The sequence below is a fragment of the Ursus arctos genome, unplaced genomic scaffold, assembly GCF_023065955.2.
Source record: "Ursus arctos isolate Adak ecotype North America unplaced genomic scaffold, UrsArc2.0 scaffold_19, whole genome shotgun sequence".
Lineage (NCBI taxonomy): Eukaryota > Metazoa > Chordata > Mammalia > Carnivora > Ursidae > Ursus > Ursus arctos.
The window spans coordinates 53,588,946-53,606,842 of record NW_026622863.1 but is presented as its reverse complement, the minus strand read 5'-3'; the positions used below and the strand labels follow the sequence as shown (position 1 = coordinate 53,606,842).

The 17,897-nt window shown below is 46.1% G+C and overlaps 1 long non-coding RNA gene across 1 annotated transcript; it reads left to right on the top strand.

Annotated features, from left to right (window-relative positions):
• Nucleotides 1-5,249: 5,249 nt before the first annotated feature.
• Nucleotides 5,250-9,230, top strand: LOC125283323 (uncharacterized). The gene is made up of 3 exons (XR_007191079.2): nucleotides 5,250-6,454; nucleotides 6,547-6,659; nucleotides 7,190-9,230. It is a non-coding gene; the product is annotated as an uncharacterized LOC125283323 (long non-coding RNA).
• Nucleotides 9,231-17,897: the final 8,667 nt, after the last annotated feature.

The window sequence follows — 17,897 nt, the reverse complement described above, 5'->3', positions numbered from 1 at the left end:
CCGTTAGGCGGCTGCCTTCGGCTCAGGGCGTGATCCCGGCGTTCCGGGATCGAGCCCCATATCAGGCTCCTCCGCTGGGAACCTGCTTCTTCCTCTCCCACTCCCCCTCCTTGTGTTCCCTCTCTCACAGCCTGTCTCTCTCTGTCAAATAAATAAATAAAAAATCTTAAAAAAAATTATAAAGTACGGATTGCGTATGCAGCCACACGATTGCCAGTTCTGCTGATAGTAATTCTGTGTGTGTTCTCCTCTGGTATAATTTTTCTTCAATACGAAGCACCTCCTTTAGCTTCTTTGAAGCACAGATTTGCTCCATGTTAGTTATTTCAGTATTTTTCTCAATATATCTTTATCTCCCTGTTTTTCCCATTAGATTATACAAAATGCCTATTTGAGAAAAGGTAATAAAATGTGATCAATAATAAAAATGTATTTAGCCATATCCAACCTCGTTTTAAAAATTGAGAAACTCAATGCCTTTGCATTAATTTTATTTTAAAAATTATTAAGTCGAAATCATTTCAAATATACGTAATTTTCCTTACCCCGATACCCCAAGAGTTAACACTTTACTACATTTGAGTACATTTTATTCTGTTATCACCTTTTTTTCCTGAACCACTTGGAAGCAATGTGTGTACACGGCACACCCCGTCCTGAACTCACTAGTGTGATTTTCCCTACAACAGAGACCGTCCTGCAACAGCAACGTCCTGTCCTCTGATTGAGAAAATCGGTGTAGATACAGCCCCACTGCTCTGTCTGCGGGTCATGCTCAGATTTTCCAACGGATCCAAAACATCTCCTTTTCCTTTCTGGCTGGGATCCCCCACCAGGAACGTGTGCTTTGTGGCCGTGTCTCTTCCTTCTTCTCCAGTCTCGAGCTGTTAGGCTGACTTTCCCTTTCTTTCATCCCCTCGCCCTACGTTGTTCTGTTGAAGGACCCTCCCCGGGGGTCTCTCTGGGCTTCCTCGAGACCAGACTCAGCTCGCACTTCCTCGGCAGGAGGACCTGGGAAATGCTGCCGTGCTCTTCCCAGTGCTTCACACGAGGCCACGCACGGGGTTCATCATGCCGATGGTGCTGGTGTTCGCCTCGATCACCTGGTCAGCTTGGCATCTGCCAAGTCTCTCCATCTTATGTTTACCGTTTGGTCTTTGCCACTGATTTAGCGCATGATGGGGGGATGTCCTGAGACCGTCCCGCTGTGCTGCTCCTCGTCACCTTACACTCACCTGCTCGGCTATCACAGCTCCCGTTGGAACAGCCAACAGGATGGCTCTCTAACACCAGCCCTCGACGTTCATTAGTAGGAATCTACTGAAGGAAGACGCTTCCCTTCACCCCGTGTATTTATTAGTCATTCATTCTCTTTTATTCATGTCCACAGGATTCCTAAATTCCGGTATGATTCAATGTATTGCATTGTGATGCCATGATTATCTGTTTTCATGTTCATGTCGTCCCCGATTGGCCGGGGGAAGATCAGTACAGCTGCACGATTTCACAAGAGGCATCATTGCAGGCTCATCTCGTGCTGTTCCGGACGTAGCCCTGGTATCCACCACTGCACCAGAGAAATCCGATCCCTTCAGGGGAGGTCAGTTGCTGGAAACCCAGACCTGTTTTCAGCTTTGTGCTTTGCTACCAGTGTGTCACTGCTTCTGGGACCGCTCAGCAAAAAGCTCAGACTGAGGGCTCATAACTGTGCATGCACACGTGTGTGTCATGAACTCAGAGTTACTCACATCTGAGTTATTCACATCTGAATTCCTCCCATTCAGAACCAGCCCCAGGATTCATTCTAGCTTCTCTGTTCTCTGCTTATAAATTATTCCTCCAGCAGCAAGAAAGCTGTGTTACATTCTATTTGCTGGACACTTCCATGCTCGGGGATCCCACGCTTAACCACACTGCTGGAGTCCTCCGCCTGCTTTCCCCCACCCCTCCCAACACCCCTGTGTGGCTACTACTGTTCTTCCCACGGCTCCCCTACCTCCTCACACCTGCATCCCGGCACATGTGGTGAAGAAAACACACAACAATACAGCTGTTTTGCCGCTTCTGCCCTCACTGCCCTGTGTTCTAGAGGGTTCTCTTGCCACCACCGGGGTGCCTCTGCAGTTCTGCCAGGTGCCCAGTGGCCTGAGGGGGGGATGTGGCCAGGGAGGGAGGAACAGGGGAAAGAGAGAGAAGGAGAGAAGGAGGCGTCACCCTAATTTCTGAAGGTCTTTCGTTTGCCCAGGATCGCACAGCTGGAGTGGCAGGGCCAGCATCCGAAGACAGACGGGTCTGGTAGGAACCAGTAAATGTAGAAGGATTGATGGAATTAGAATATCATCGATTGGCAAACATCATAGAAAAAAATACTTGATAGTGTTTTTTAATGCTCGGACATTTTCATGCGGCCAGATCGAGGAGGACCCATTTTACTTCAGCCCCAAAGTTGTTTTTGGTGGGAGTTCACTTCAGTCCTCACATCTGGCCGCCCAGAGGCCGTGCTGCCCTGACTTCCCCCCGCTCCCGCGTCCTGCGCTTTCCGATCCACAGAACGCGCGGCTTGGAACCACCCACGGACGGTCTTGGCTCGGCGTTTCCACGTGGCTGTGACGGGCAGGGTCTCTCTCGGTTCCACACACAGTTTTCCTGCAACCAGAGGCCTTCACTCCGGATCCTTCTAGTTTTGGCCCTTGAGAGAACCGACACGTTCAAATGCCCGTGAGCCCTCAGGGGACGTGGACACGGACGTCACCAAATCCGTGGCACGAGAAAATGACTTGGCTAATAAGCCTCCCCAGCCGACAGCAAACCCTGTCTCCACAAGTGATCAGCCCGTAGAAGGACAGTGCGATGAGCGCAGCTCTGTGGAAGCAGCGAAGGGAACCAAGGGAGATGGAGGGCCTGACCTCATCCGGCGCTACCACAGGCAAACCCTAAACCACTGCTGTCGCCCCGATAAGCACAGGCCCATGATTGTGGGGAAGTTGTTCTCGTGATGGTGACTGTAACAGATTACCCACTTTTCCTCCTTTCTATTAAAGCGAACAGATTTACCTCTGGGCTTTGAGAGCTGATGCTCCTCCCGGCAAAGCCCCAGGCCGCTGGGTCATCAGCATCTTACGAACCAGAGCAGACGTCCAACCCCATCAACCACGGGGCCCTTTTAAACATTTCTGCTTCATCCGTGCTCTCTGACCATCATCTTCTTTGTGACGCCTGTAGTTAATGACGCTTAGTTTACCTGTGCGGTTGGAGCAGGTTTGGAGGGCCGACTGGGACGTCCCAAAAAGCAGCGGCGAAGCGGTGCTGGGACGCTCCTGGCACGAGCTCCCCCGGCCGGCCGTTCCCCTTCGAACGCATGACCCGATGCAGGTTTCCAGCCCGTGGAGGCGTCATCCTAGCTGCGGCTGCTACCAGGGCCGGCCAGCCATTCCTGCCGGAGTCGGTAACGTTCTCCAGGGGAAGGAGGCGGGAGGGAGAGACACGTGCAGCTGGATCGGCTCAGTGTAAATGACGGTTTAAAGCAGACAAGGTGCTCCTGAGGGGGTGTAGGGGGAGGTCGTGATACTATTGTCTGCAGTTTCGCGTGCTTGGAAACGGCCATTAGAATTGGTACTTCATCTTTTTAAAGTGTTTTATTTGTAAGAAATATTTAAGTAATCTCTGCATGCAATGTTGGGCTCGAACTCACGACCCCAAGATCAAGAGTTGCACACTCTTCCGACTGAGCCAGCCAGGGGCCCCTAAAATTTATATTTTGTTTTATTTCATTTTTTAAAGATTTTATTTATTTATTTGAGAGAGAGAGAGCACAAGTGGGGTGGAGGCAGAGAGAGAGGGAGAAGCAGGCTCCCCGCTGAGCAGGGAGCCTGACGTGGGGCTGGATCCCAGGACCCTGAGATCATGACCTGAGCCAAACGCAGATGTTTGAGCCACCCAGGTGCCCCTAAAATTTGTATTTTAATGAGCAAATGTTAAACAGTGCTCTTTGAAATTATAATTGTTCAAACTGATAAAAAATATTGTGGGTGAAATACAGCGTTAAAGATGAAGCCCTGAAAGTAGAATAAGACACGAGGTCACACCCGATAGTAAATAAAAGAGCAAAAAGAGCCATTTCTTGGTGCCGAGACTGTTGGAAACCCCTGGGGAGGGCGTGGTTGTCCCAGGGGTGGGGGCGCTGCGGGCTTTCAGACACCAGCGTGGGTGGCGGGCGCTGGAAGTCTGAGCTCCTTCGTTACCACGTTCTAGCTCCTCCGTGGCTTTGTCCTCAGCCCAACGTGCAGGCTCAGGAACGCGTCATCCCGTGTGGACGACCCAGCATGAAGAGGGGAGTCCGGTGGCACAACGAGAGGCACAGGAGGCGGGCTGAATGCGGACGGGGAAGCGAAATTATCCTCTTGTTTGGAGTCATGTGGGGATTAGGGATACCTGTGTTTTGAGGGGGGAAAGATGCTTTCAAAATGGGGTAATTTCCAGACTAAAAATTTTCCTAGGGCCGTAGCAGCAAGAACCGTGGAATGTAAAGTCATGTTAAGACCAGAGTCCTGACCGGTGAGGGTGGTCAGTATTTTGGAAAGATGAAAAAGCACGGGGGACCACCCCGTTGGAAATACAGGGAAGGGAGCCGTCTAGGGAGCTTCGCTGGTGCACCTGGAAGCTGGCCCCACACACAGACGGCAGGAAGGGACCGAAGAGGGAGGCCGGCCACTCCAGGTTGGTAGGTGACAATTTTAATAGTGAAGGGAACTTACACAGCCCGGTCTTGGGCAGCACCAAGACACAGGGGTCCCTGATCCGCCCTCCAAACCTCCTGAGTTTATGAAGAGGTGCTAACGGGCTCAGGCAGGTCTTTCCAGCATCGCCTCACTGCCTCAAGGCCGTGTCCTCGGAGCAGCCGCTGGGAGTGGGAAAGGCCCGCAAATCCACGTTCCAAGGTCAGGAGAAACGATGCAGAGCCTCTGAGCGCCCAGGTGCAGCTCAGGGGTAAGTCCGCGGTCACGGGTTGTTTTGTGTTTGAGAGCCGGAGAGCATGAGCGAGCGCAGGCGGGGAGGGGAAGAGGGAGAGGGAGGAGGGACTCTTAAACAGGCTCCCTGCTCAGCGCAAAGCCGACACAGGGGAGGGGGCTCCATCTCACGACTCTGAGATCAGGACCTGAGCCTAAACCCAGGCGCCCCGGCGGTCACATCTTTTTTATTTTATTTTGTTTTGTTTTATTTTATTTTATTTTTATTGTGAGAGAGAGAGAGAAAGCACAAGCAGGGGGAGGGGCAGAAGGAGCTGGAGAAGGAGGCTCCCGTCTGAGTAGGAAGCCTGGTGGGGGACTTGATCCCAGGACCCCAGAATCACAATCTGAGCCGAAGGCAGACGCTTAATCTACTGAGTCATCCAGGTGCGCCCTCCTCTCCTTTTAAAAACATTTTGTTTATTGATTTGAGAGACAGAGAGCAAGAGCTAGAGGGAGACCACGAGCAGGGGGAGTGGTCTCATCTTCTTGATCACGTTCCCCAACGAGTCCTTGATGTGCCTTTGGGTGTCCCTTTCACGCCGGATTACAGCTTGGATGCTGAACCGTGTTTTTTCCACAGGGAAGGTAGGAAACTTTTTTCTGCCAGCTGCTTGGCTACCCCCGATCTTCTTGTTAATTGCCAGCAATTGTCCTTAATCATCTAAAGAGAATGATGGTGATTTGCACGAGGGATGAAATTAGCTCCTCACGGGCAATGCCCAGGCTCTCCATGCAGGGGGTCACCAAGACTCCAGCTGACAGGGTAAGGGCACCTCTGTGGGGAGATGGAGTCCAGGAACCCCGTCCCTGTAACTATGGCTCGTCCCAACACTCCCCTGCACAGAGCTCTGGAGCAAAGACGGGCCAGGTGAGTGCTTCCTTCCGTTCGGGGCAAAGCCCAGGAGAGCGGGAACCTGGGGATGTGGCTGTCGCCAGCATGCATTGGCAGGACGCATGCCAGCCCTGCCTCACTCTGAGCATCGCCTCTGTGCCCCAGCTGGGTGGACGTGTGCGCAGGGAGCGCAGTGGGGTTTCCAGAGGGGTCACAGGAGCCCTTACTGGGCACAAGATTCACGTCAGACCTTTGGCCGGTGAGGAAGGTTCTATGGGATTCACCGGGGCTACAGTAAACCCAGCACCCTGGAGAGCAGGGGGAACTGCAGGTCATTATAATTCAAAGGAGAGACCAGCATAAACTTGCTGCATTTCCTGCTGCTGCTGTTGGAGGTGACGAGGGACAGCAGGACGTGCTGCTTCTCCCTGTGTCCAGACACTCGGGCTCCAGTATCTCTCAGTGGATCAGGAGTCAATGCCTCACCCCCGCTCAGTGTGGGGGGAAGGGCGAGGATACAGGAGTGAAGAAACAAACAGGGACGTGCTGATGGAGAATGGCCATCAGCTGTCTGCGAGCAGGTGCCCTCGGGCGGGCTGGAGCCTGCGAAGGTGTGAGTCCTGGGAGGTGATGGGGGGAGGGGCTTCCAGGAGGAGGAGGAACGTGCATTGTGGGAAGTGAAAACAAGTCTCTGGTTCTTTCTAGGGAAGTGAATTCAGCTGACTGCAGGAAGGAAAGGGGCGAGGACGGGCGAGGAGTGGGAGACGCAGTTGGCTGCCTGAGCACGAAGGTTGTCCCCCCTCACGTTCCTGCCACTGGTGAGTAGCAAGACGAGAGTCTTTTCCAGAAGCCAGCTCTGGGTTGCAGCAACTGTTTCTATTGTTTTTCTGGTTTCTGTTTCATTATTTCTGCTCTGACATTTGTTATTTCCTTCCCTCTAAGTACTTTGGGCTGAGTTAGTTCTGTTTTTAGTTCCTTGAGGTATAAGCTGAGGTGGTTTATTGAGACCATTGTTTCTTCGTCTTCCTCTTCTCCCTCTCCTCCTTCTCCTCCTTTTTTAATTATTATGTTAGTCACCATACAGTACCTCATTAGTTGTTGATGTAGTGTTCCATGATTCATTGTTTGCGTATAACACCCAGTGCTCCACGCAGTACGTGCCCTCCTTACTACCCGTCACAGGACTAGCCTGTCCCCCCACCCCAACCCTCAGTTTCTTTCCTGGAGTCCATAGTCTGTCATGGTTCATCCCCCCCTCGGAGCCCCCCCTTCCTTTTTCCCTTCCTTCTAATGTCCTCCCTGCTACTCCTTATGTTCCTTTTTTTTTTTTTTTTTTTTTTTTTTTAAGATTTTAAGTAATCAATACACCCAACATGGGGCTTGAACTTACAACCCGGAGATCAAGCGTTATGCTCCACGGACTGAGCCAGCCAGGCGCCGAGATCTTTCTTTTTTCTTAAGGTAAGCGTTTATCGCTATCAACATTCCTCTTACACTGGTTTTGCTGAATTCCGTACGTTTAGTGTGTTGTTTCCACTTATGCTTGTCTCGAAATATTTCTTGGTTTCCCTTTGATTTCTTCTTTGCCCCCACGGGTTGTGCAGGTGTGCGTTGTTGAATCCACGCATATTTGTGAATTTTCCTGTTTTCCTGCTGTTACTGATTACCAGTTTCATGTCCTTGTGGTCAGAAAAGATACCTGATACGATGTCAGTCTTCGTAAATCTTCGTAAATCTGTTAAGACGTGTTTTGGGACCTAACGTATGATGCTTCCTGGTGCGTACTCTGTGGACGCGGGTCGACTCTGCCGCTGCTGGGTCGGGGGGGGTCACGATGTCTGTAGGTCGAGGTGGTCTCCAGTGCGTTTGGGGGCAATGCTTCCTAACTGATGCTCTGTCTGCTGAGCTGTCCAGTGTCGAAACTGGAGGTATTGCTCATATTTTAAATAAATAGAATAGAAATAAATAGAATACATAGAAATAGAATAGAAAAGGGCCCCTCTATCTTTGTTTAACTTGATGCAACAGGTGGAGAGAGAAAATTCTAGTAAGATGAACTCTGGTTCGCTTCCAAGTCCCACAAAACCGTGTGAGTGTTGGAACACAGCCAGTCTGCTGTTCCCGTTTTACGTGTCCTTGTTCTTCCCTTGAATCCCTGCAGCGGTAGGTGATCAAAACAAGGAAACAACACTTATCATAAAGATAATTCCTCCCACCGCTTCACGAGAGCTTTGCTCTAGCCATCGTGACCCATAACTGACGTGAAATCCACTTGGCATATCCGCGTGAGGCTTCCGAGTGGAGTTCTGTGTTACTGCAAACTTGGCTTTTCGTGAGGAAGCAGCTGCACAGAGAGGTGGCGCTCCCCAGGTGCGACTGCGCTCCTGAGTGGACGGTTGTGACACAGTCAGAGCTTTCAGGACGCAGAGGATGGAATCTTCGTCCGCTCAAGGATTCAGCCTCTGACCCCAGGTTCCGCAGCCATTCCCACGTCACTGATGAGAGCACAGGTTCTCAGAGCTCGAGGGTCTGTCCTAAACCCCAGCACCACTAACTGTCATTGAGCAGAGGGGAAGAGCAGACCCGTACTGGGGGAGTCCAAAGCCGATGGTCACAAGCTACTTCCTACGCTGTTTCCTGTCTTGTCTACACAACAGTCCCCTAACATGGACCCAGTTTTCCCAAAGAGCAGGAAAGTTTAGTAACTCAGATGTTTTCCCTCAATATCATTTGTTTTCTGACAGCGGCGTCTGAATCCTACAGGAACGGTTAGGATCGTTGCCTTTGGAAGACTTCACACCTTTAACGGAATGAGTCCGTCTTTCTCCTGTATGTCACAGAACCTTCTTTTCCACTCATACGGGCTCAGACGAGTCTCTATTTTAATGGGCCACCTGAATGCGCTATGGTTGCTTTCGAGCTCAGGCAACCACTTTAGTCGGTTCTGGATTTTATAAATGCGAATCAAGAGTCAGACAAGTGTGGGAACTCAAGAACTCAGATGTGAAGCCATCGCATGGTTTAATGATAGAAGGGTTTTACTAGCTTTACTGAGGCGAATTGACTCATACAATTCTGTATAGTGAAGGTGTACAGCTTGATGATTTTTTAAAATTTTGGTTAACATACAGTGTGACACTGGTTTCGGGACTAGAATTCAGTGATCAGTTACATTCAACACCCAGCGCTCCTCACAGGAAGTGCCCTCTTGATCGGCTGTTCTGAGTAGTGTTTACTTTTTCGTGTGGACTGAGGTGAGTGGGAGACCACTTTGAAAAAGCTCTCCAGGAACTGACTTCTCAACCGGTTAGAATCGCTGGAAGTATTAACAACTAGAATTCTTCGGTCACTGGGGATATCTTCTATAATAAATAGAATATCTGAAGACATTTTATTTATTTTTTATTTTATTGTTATATTACTCACCATACAGTACATCATTAGCTTTTTTTAATTTTTTTTATTATATTATGTTAGTCACCATACAGTACATCCCTGGTTTTTGATGTAAAGTTCCATGATTCATTGTTTGCGTATAACACCCAGTGCTCCACGCAATACGTGCCCTCCTTACTACCCATCACCAGCCTATCCCATTTCCCCACCCCCCTCCCCTCTGAACCCCTTGGTTTGTTTCCCGGAGTCCATAGTCTCTGATGGCTCCTCTCCCCCCTCTGCTTCCCCCCCTTCATTTTCCTCTTCCTTCTCCTAATGTTCTCCCAGTTATTTCTTATGTTCCACAAATAACTGAAACCATATGATAATTGTCTTTCTCTGCTCGACTATGTCACTTAGCAAAATCCCCTCCAGTTCCATCCATGTCGATGCAAATGTTGGGTAATCGTGCTTTCTGATGGCTGAGGAATATTCCATTGTATGTATGGACCAAATCTTCTTTATCCATTTGTCTGTTGAAGGGCATCTCGGCTCCTTCCACAGTTTGGCTATTGTGGACATGGCTGCTATGAACATTGGGATACAGGTGCCCCTTCTTTTTACTACATCTGTATCTTTGCGGTAAATACCTGGTAGTGCAATTGTTGGGTCATAGGGTAGCTCTATTTTTAACTTTTTGAGTGACCTCCATACTATTTTCCAAAGTGGCTGTACCAACTTGCATTCCCACCAGCAGTGTAAGAGGGATTCCCTTTCTCCACATCCTCACCAACACTTGTTGTTTCCTGCCTTGTTAGTTTTTGCCATTCTAACGTGTAAGGTGGTATCTCAATGTGGTTTTTGACTTTTTTTTAATTGGCTAAATTTTACAAAACTGAGCCTGACTGCAGTACTTTTAGCTCATCTCGAATGATATATATTATGATAAGGAAGAACATGTAAATAATCTAGATACTTGTTTTTATAAAATCTGAGTTGATTAGCAGTTATATTGCTTATTATTACTACATAGCAATTATTGCTAAATAGGAAGCCCTGGACTTTACAAACGTGCTGCCTGCACTTCCGTTTTGATTTGAATTTCCCTGATGGCTAATGATTAACATTTTTTCATGTGTCTGTTACCCATTTGTATGTCTTCATTGGAAAAGTGTCTGTTCATATCTTCCGCCCATTTTTTAACTGGGTTATTTGTTTTTTGGGTGTTGAATTTGAGAAGTTCCTTATATATCTTGATACTTGCCCTTTATCTGTAGTGTCATTTGCAAATATCTTCTCCCATTCCGTGGGCTGCCTCTTTGTTTTGTTGACTGTTTCCTTTGCTGTGCAGAAGCTTTTTATCTTGATGAAGTCCCAAAAGTTCATTTTAGCTTTTGTTTCCCTTGCCTTTGGGGATGTGTCTTGAAAGAAGTTGCTGTGGCCAGTGTTGAAGAGGTTACTGTTTATGTTCTCCTCTAGGATTTTGATGGGTTCCTGTCTCACATTGAGGTCTTTCATCCATTTAGAGTTTATCTTTGTGTATGGTGTGAGAGAGTGGTCGAGTTTCATTCTTTTGCATGTAGCTGTCCAATTTTCCCAGCACCATTTATTGAAGAGACTGTCTTTTTTCCACTGGACGTTTTTTCCTGTTTTGTCAAAGATTAGGTGACCATAGATTTGAGGTCCATAATGGGCTCTCTATTCTGTTCCATTGATCTGTGTGTCTGTTTTTGTGCCAGTACCATGCTGTCTTTGTGATCACAGCGTTGTAATATAGCTTGAAATCAGGGAACATGATGTCCCCAGCTTTGTTTTTCTTTTTCAACATTTCCTTGGTGAAACTGTGTCTTTTCTGGTTCCGTACAAATTTTAGGATTGTTTTTCCAGCTCTTTTAGAAATGCTATTGGTATTTTGATCGGGATGGCGTTGAAGGTGTAGATTGCTCTGGGTAGCACAGACATTTTCACAATGTTTATTCTTCCGATCCATGAGCATGGACTGTTTTTCCATCTCTGTGTCTTCTACAATTTCTTTCATCTCTTTGGTTAGGTTTATTACAAGGTATCTTGTGGTTTTTGGTGCTATTATAAATGGAATCGATTCCCTAATTTCTCTTTCTACACTTACATTGTTAGTGTATAGAAAAGCAACACTTGTCTGTGCATTGATTTCTGTATCCTGCCACATTACTGAATTGTTGTATGAGTTCTAGTAATTTGGGGGTGGAGTCTTCTGGATTTTCCATAGAAAGTATCCTGTCATCTGCAAAGAGAGAGTTTGACTTCTTCCTTGCCAATCTGAATACCTTTTATTTCTTTTTGTTGTCTGATTGCTGATGTTAGGACTTCTAGTACTATGTTGAACAACAGTGGTGAGATTGGGCATCCTTGTCCTGTTCTTGATCTTAAGGGAAAAGCTCTCCATTTTTCTGCATTGAGAATTTTATTGGCTGTGGGCTTTTCATAGATGGTTCTTATGAAATTTGGGATGTTCCCTTTATCCTACCCTCTAAAGAGTTTTCATCAGGAAAGGATGCTGTACTTTGTCAAATGATTTTTCTGCATCAGTTGAGAGGATCATATGGTTCTTGTTCCTTCTTTTGTTAATGTGTTCTATCATAAGGATTGATTTGCGAATGTTGAACCACCCTTGCATCCCAGGAATAAATCCCACCTGGTCCCGATGGATAATCATTTTACTCTACTGTTGGATCCTATTGGCTAGGATTGTGTTGAGAATTTTGGTGTCCATATTCATCAGGGATATCGGTCTGTTATTCTCCTTTTTGATGGGCTCTTTGCCTGGTTTGGGGATCAAGGTAATACTGGCCTCACAGAATGAGTTTGGTAGTTTTCCTTCTGCTTCTATTTTTTGAAACAGCTTCAGGAGAATAGGTATTATTTCTTCTTTGAATGCTTGGTAGAATTTCCCAGGGAATCCATCAGGCCCTGGACACTTGTTTTTTGGGAGGTGTTTTTTTTTTTTTTAATTGTTGAACAAATGACTAGTATTTCAAAGAACAGATTTGGGGAAGCATTTTTTTTTTTTAAGATTTTTTATTTATTTGACAGACAGACAGCAAGAGAGGGAACACAAGCAGGGGGAGCAGGAGAGGAAGAAGCAGGCTTCCAGCAGAGGAACCTGATGTGGGGCTTGATCCCAGAATGCCAGGATCATGCCCTGAGCCGACAGCAGACGCTTAACAAATGAGCCACCCAAGTGCCCCAGTTACGGGAGGTTTTTGATCACTGCTTCAGTTTTGTTACTGGTTATTGGTCTATTCAGGTTTTCAGTTTCTTCCTGTTTCAGTCTTGGTAGTTTATAGGTTTCCAGGAAGGCATCCATTTCTTCCAGGTTGCTTAATTTATTGGCATATAGTTGTTGATAATAATTTCTAATAATTGTTTCCATTTCCTTGGTGTTAGTCGTGATCTCTCCCCTTTCATTCATAATTTTATTAATTTGTGTCCTTTCTCTCTTTTTAAAATTTTTTATTATGTTAGTCACCATACAGGACATCATTAGTTTTGGATGTAGTGTTCCATGATTCATTATTTGCGTATAACACCCAGTGCTCCATGCAATACGTGCCTTCCTTAATACCCATCACTGGGCTAGCCCAATCCCCCACCCCACTCCCCTCTGAAACCCTCCTTTCTCTTTTCTTTTGGATAAGTCTGGCCAGTGGTTTATCGATCTTATTAATGCTTTCAAAGAACCAGCTTCCAGTTTCGTTGACCTGCTCTACTGTATTTCTGGTTTCTAATTCATTGATCTCTAATCCTGCTTATTTCTCTTCTCCTGCTTGGCTTAGACTTTATTTATTGTTCTTTCTCCAAATCTTTAAGGTGTAAAGTTAGCATGTGTATTCAGGATTTTTCTATTTTTTTGAGTGAGGCTTGGATGGCTATGTATTTCCCCCTTAGGACTGCCTTTGTGGTACCCAAAGGTTTTGGACCGATGTGTTTTCATTCTCATTGGCTTCCATAAATTACTTAAGTTCTTTAATTTCCTGGTTGACCCCAACATTCTTTTTTTTTAATTTAATAATATTTTTTGTTATGTTAGTCACCATACAGTACATCCCTTGTTTTTGATGTAAAGTTCCATGAGACCCCAACATTCTTAAGCAGGATGGTCCTTAGTTTCCAAGTGTTTGAATTCTTTCCAAATTTTTTCTTGTGATTGAATTCCAGGTTCAAAGCATTGTGGTCTGAGAATATGCAGGGAATAATCTGTCTTTTGGTATCGGTTGAGACCTGATTTATGACCCCGTATATGGTCTATTCTGGAGAAAATTCATGTGCATTCGAGAAGAATGAGTATTCTGTTGTTTTAGGGTGGAACATTCTGTATATATCTATGAGGTCCATCTGGTCCAGTATATCATTCAAAGCTCTTGTTTTTTTTTTTTTTTTTTTGTTGTTGTTGTTGTTGATTTCCTGCTTCGATGATCTGTCTATTGCTGAGAGTGGAGTGTTGAGGTCTCCTACTATTAATGTATTATTATCTATATGTCTCTTTATTTTGGTTAACAAATTGCCATATGTAGTTGGCCGCTCCCATGTTGGGGGCATAGATATTTACAATTGTTAGATCCTCTTGCTGGATATACCACTTAAGAATGATATAGTGTCCTTCTGTATCTTTAACTACAGTTTTTAGTTTAAAATCTAATCTCTCTGATATGAGAATTGCTACCCCAGCTTTCTTTTGAGGTCCGTTGGCATGAAAAATGGTTCTCCATCCCTTCATTTTCAGTCTGGATGTATCTTTAGGTTCAAAATGAGTCTCTTGTAGATAGCGTATGGATGGTTCATGTCTTTTTATCCAATCTGCAACCCTGTGGTGTTTCATGGGAGCATTTAGGCCATTCACGTTGAGAGTGGTTATTGAAAGATATAATTTTATTGCCATCATGTTGCCTGTGAAGTCCTTGTTTCTATAGATTGTCTCTGTAAATTTCTGTTCTGTATCACTCTTGGGGTCTTTTTACTTTTATAGACCCCCCCTTAATATTTCTTGTAAGGCTGGCTTGGTGGTCACCTATTCTTTCAGTATCTGCTGGTCTTGGAAGCTCCTTGTCTCTCCATCCATTCTGAAGGACAGCCTTGCTGGATTAAGTATCCTTGGCTGCATGTTCTTCTCACTTAGTGCTCTGACTATGTCTTGCCAGCCCTTTCTGGCTTGCCAGGTCTCTGTGGACAGGTCTGACATTATTCTGATGTTCCTCCCTGTGCACGTAAGAAATCTCTTCCCCTTTGCCGCTTTCAAGATTGTTTCCTCGGATCTAAGTTTGGTGAATTGTACTGTTACATGTCGTGGTGTTGGTCTGTTCTCATTGATCTTGGGAGGGGTCCTCTCTGCCTCTTGGACATGATTGCTTGTTTCCTTCCCCAGATTAGGCAAGTTCTCAGCTATGATTTGCTCAAACATACCTTCTAGACCTTTCTCTCTCTCTCTCCCCCCTCAGGGATCCCTATAATTCTGACATTAGAGCATTTCATGGTGTCATTAATCTCTCTCAGTCTGATTCCTTGGGCTTTAATCTGTTTTTCCCATGCCACCTCAGTTTCTTTCTTTTCTATCATCTTATCTTCTAGCTCACGAATCCGTTCTTCTGCCTCGTTTACCCTGGCAGTCAGAGTATCCAGTTTAGACTGCATTTCATTCATAGTATTTTTAAGTTCAGCCTGATTAGAATCTCTAAGGGCAGAAATGAGATCTATATTGTCACTGATGTTTTTCTCAAGCCTAGGTAACGACTTCATAATTGTTACTCTGAAGTCTATTTCTGACATCTTGGTTATATCCATATCCATTAGTTCTGTGGCAGGAGCCACAGTCTCTGATTCTTTCCTTTGTTGGGGGCTCCTCCTCTTGGTCATCCTGTTGAGGGGTGGTTGAGGGAATGTACAGAGTCCAAAGTATTAACCACAATCCAAGCAAGATTCACCTGTTTTATAGGGACCTATGTCCTCCTCTAGTTCTTCCAACCTGCCCTCTGGGGGAGGGCCTGCCGCGCTGTTACTCAGGCGACCCTGTTTGGGCAGAGTTGCCCTGCCTCCTGTCAGGGGGCTCAGTGAAAACCGTTTTTTTTTTTTTTTTAATTGCGTTTTTTTTTAAATTCTTTTGTTCTCTGGCGGCTTTCCACATCTCTTCTGAGAGTGAGAGCAGAAGTGACCGCATCCAAACCTCTGTCTCAGAACAGAGAGATCGCAGTCTGCTCTTCACTGAGCTCTCCAGGCCACACTGTCTCCGTTTCTGTCTGCCTGTGCTGCTAAACACCACAGCGTCTCCTGTCGTGCGCCCCACAGCAACACTCCTAGCGGTGGAACCCAGGGCTGGGCATGTCTCTGCCCTTGGTGCTCCTAAAACCGCAAGCTGCCCCCGGTGAGCGTGCATGCGCCCGCAGCTCCTGGATCCTGTGTGGGGGCTGCACTAAAGTCCCTTCCCCGCTGCTCCCGGTCTGTGAGTCTGTGCTGGGTCCCCAGGGTGGGACGCTGTTGGCTCCGGTGTTATATCACCTTCCCAGTGCCAGCTTATGGCAGCTCCCTCCCCCTTCTATTTCTCTTCCCATATCTGTGTGCAGAATCACAGCTCCCCCCTTCATACCTCGGGACCATCAGAGATGTTCTGTTTGTAGAGATCCAGGTATATATTCTTACATCTCAGGCTGATTTCGTGGCTGTTCAGAATGGCTTGGTAGATACCCAGGTAAATTCAGGGGACCGGTTGAAATAGGGTCCCCTACTTCTCCGCCATCTTTTTTCAGCTCCCCCGATAATAATTTTTTAAATGATTGGAGGAATTCAGCAATTGTGCCATCTTGTTCTGGGTTTTTCATTTTTAGATCTTTGATTACTGATTTAATCCTCTTGCTGGTTATAGATATGTTTAAATTTTCTTTTGGAGTCAGTCTTTGTAGGTCTCTAGGAAATTACTGATTTCTTCTAGGTTATCCAATTTTTTTGGCAAAAAATTGTTCCTTCTATTTTCTTGTAATCCTTTTTATTTCTGTGACATCAGTTGTAATGTCCTCACTTTAATTTCTGAGTTTGCTTATTTCTCTTTTCAAAAAACCCACTCATTGCTGGGCTTTCTCTTCTGTTTTGATTATATCTGCTCTCATCTTTATTTTCTTTCTCCTGCTAAATTTGAATTTAGTTTGTTGTAATTTTTATAGTTCCTTGAGGTGTAAAGTTAGGTTATTTACTGATTTCTTTCTCTTTTTTACTGTAGATGCTTATCACTATGCACTCGCTTCTTAGTACTGCTTTTGCTGCATTCCAATTTTTTTTTTTTTAAGATTTATTTATGAGAGAGCGAGAGAGCGTGCGCGCAAGCAGGGGGAGTGGCAGGCCGAGGGAGAGGGAGCAGTAGCTTCCCTCCTGAGCAGGGAGCCTGACATGGGCTCCATCCCAGGACCCTGGGATCATGACCTGAGCTGAAGGCAGATGCTTAACTGACTGAGCCACCCAGGCGCTCCTGTGGCATCCTATAAATTTTGATATGTTGTGTTTTCATTTTCTTTCGTTTTAAATTTTTATTTAAATTCTAGCAAGTTAACATACAGTGCAATATTGGTTTCAGGAGTAGAATTCAGCGATTTGTCACGTAAATACAACAACCAGTGTTCATCACAAGTGCCCTCCTTAATCCCCCTCAGCCATCTAGCCCATCCCCAGCGTTTTCATTTTCATTTCTCATGGTATTTTAAAAAATTCTCTTTTGTTTGAATTTTTTTCCAAGAGTGGTTTAATTTCCTCCTATTTGTGAATTTCCCAGCTTTTTTGTTACTGATTGCTTCTTTTATTCCACTGTGGTCAGAAAAGATACCTGGTAGGGTTTCAATCCTCCGAAATGTTTAATGCTTGTTTTGTGATATAATCTGGGATCCGTCATGGAGAATGTTCTATGTACAGTGGAGAAGTGTGTATCTGGTCAGTGGGCAATGTGATCAATGTTGGCTCCACTTGGTCTGTAGTGTTGTTCACGTTTGCTGTGTCCTTACTGCTGTTCTGTCTGGGTGTTCTCTCCGTAATTGAAAGTGGGCTGCTGGAGTCACTAATGCTCTGTTGCTGTGTATTTCTCCGTTCAGATCAGTGTTTGCTCTATAGATTTAAGCCCTCTGGGCCCTCTGGTGCTGAATGCATAGATGCCCGTCATTGTAATATCCGCCCGGTAGACTGACCCTATTACTATGTAGTCAGCTTCTTTGTCTGTATGACAGTTTTTGAATTTAAAATCTACTTTATCTGGTAAAAATACAGCCACCCTTTCTCTCTCTTCGTTCCCACTTGCATGGAGTGTCTACGTGTGTCTTTAAATCTTCAGTGGGTCTCTTAACACAGCACATAGTTGGATCTTATTTTTTATTTTTTGACAGATTTGTGCCTATTTATTGGCACAGGGACCTATGGAACCAAGACCCTTCCCTCTCCTCCCTCCTCCCTGTAAAAATAAACTCTATCCTTGCCTCTCCCTGCTCTGTCTGCTTTTCTGCTTGGGCCAGGGAGCATCAGCCAGCCCCTAAGACTTGTGCCCCCAGACAGGAAGAACCAGCACCCCGTGCATACACGCCACACACACTTCGCCTCTGAGCCCAGGGACGCTAGGAGGCAGCAGGAGGCCTTGCAGAGGCCCTCGGGCTTCCACGAAGAGCTGAGCACAGCTGGTC